Genomic DNA, 685 nt, shown 5'->3' with positions numbered 1-685 from the left:
TCTGTGAGTTCTGCATTTTGGGCTAGCAAACCAACCACTTCATGACAGAACAATCCGGCCAACAGACTAGCCCAGCAGACTCCTTCTACGCGCTCCTGGAGAGGCCCGCTCTGAAACGTCCGTCTCCACCCTGGCAGGTGGCGTGGAATCGACATTATGAGGAGTTGGTGGCCTCTTTAGCTCCTGAGCTCGCTCTGAGCCGTCTAGAGACCCCTGAGCCCGATCTGAGCCGTCTGGAGACCCCTGAGCCCGCTCTGAGCCGTCTGGAGAGCATTAAGCCCGCTCTGAGTCTTCCGCCATCATCCTGGTGGGAGGAGTGGCGCCGGCGTAATGAGGAGTTGAATCGTAAATGGGAGATGGAGCGGCGTCGACAAGATGAGGAGTTGGATCGCAAATGGCAGGAAACTCTTAGCCGTCTAAGGACCCCTTGGCCCGGTTGGAACCGTTGGGGGACCCCTGAGCCTGCTCTGTGTCATCCAGAGACTCCTGAATCGGCGGCCTCTTCACTTCCTGATCCGGAGCCGCAATCGGCGGCCTCCTGTGTTCCTATGGAGCCACAATCGGTGGTCTCCTCTGTCCCTGTGGAGCCACAATCGGTGGTTTCCTCTGTTCCTGTGAAGCTACAGTCAGTGGCTTCCGGTGCTCCTGATTCGGAGCCACAATCAGTGGCTTCCGGTGCTCCTGA

This window comes from Cyprinodon variegatus, unplaced genomic scaffold (genome assembly GCF_000732505.1).
Source record: "Cyprinodon variegatus isolate N-32 unplaced genomic scaffold, C_variegatus-1.0 Scaffold815, whole genome shotgun sequence".
In the NCBI taxonomy this organism is placed as follows: Eukaryota; Metazoa; Chordata; class Actinopteri; order Cyprinodontiformes; family Cyprinodontidae; genus Cyprinodon; species Cyprinodon variegatus.
The sequence above is the reverse complement of the archived record's forward strand: the minus strand, read 5'-3'. Positions refer to the sequence as shown.